Source organism: Microtus ochrogaster (assembly GCF_000317375.1).
Source record: "Microtus ochrogaster isolate Prairie Vole_2 chromosome 14 unlocalized genomic scaffold, MicOch1.0 chr14_random_1, whole genome shotgun sequence".
Taxonomy (NCBI): Eukaryota; Metazoa; Chordata; class Mammalia; order Rodentia; family Cricetidae; genus Microtus; species Microtus ochrogaster.
The window spans coordinates 26,929,470-26,930,194 of record NW_004949096.1 but is presented as its reverse complement, the minus strand read 5'-3'; the positions used below and the strand labels follow the sequence as shown (position 1 = coordinate 26,930,194).

Sequence of the window (725 nt, the reverse complement as noted above, 5' to 3'; positions counted from 1 at the left end):
GGGAACCTAGAATGCAACAGTAATTAACAAGCCGGGAACCTAGAATGCAACAGTAATTAACAAGTTGGGGGACAGGGCTCCAGAGAAGCAGTGAGGGACAACCACTCTGATGACGTCTGCAGCAGATCTCCAAAGATGTCTCTTATGCTAAACATAACCCATGGCATTTACTTTTGCTGAAAACAAGGAGCACATAGGGAAATCCATGATCCCAAGGGTTCCACCCATAAAGAAAGCTGGCGCTGACAGCAGGCAACACTGAGGACAGACTGTAGACAGCGCCTCAGTTCCATTTCCTATTGTCCTGTCTGGGGTCTTGGTCTGGCGAGTCCTTCCCCAGAATGTTCAGTCTGTTCCTCTCAATCCCACACTGCCCCCTCAAGCTGCACGCTTCACGCCTATCTCGGCTTTTCATACACAAACGGCTGCCCCTGCTGTCTCCACTCCAGCCTCCCTACCATCCACTCCTCACATCGACATTGTCTGCCTCCACTATCAGATTGTTTCATTTGCCTTTTTTTTTAAAAATTTATTTATTTATTAAAGATTTCTGTCTCTTTCCCGCCACCGCCTCCCATTTCCCTCACCCTCCCCCAATCAAGCCCCCCTCCCTCGTCAGCCCAAAGAGCGATCAGGGTTCCCTGCCCTGTGGGAAGTTCAAGGACCACCCACCTCCATCCAGGTCTAGTAAGGTGAGCATCCAAACTGCCTAGGCTCCCACAAAG

At 50.3% G+C, this 725-nt stretch overlaps 1 protein-coding gene across 9 annotated transcripts in view; it reads right to left on the bottom strand.

The window, feature by feature from the left end:
* Positions 1-725, bottom strand: part of Eif2ak4 (eukaryotic translation initiation factor 2 alpha kinase 4) — a 91,671-nt gene that overhangs the window by 62,706 nt on the left and 28,240 nt on the right. The window lies entirely within an intron of this gene.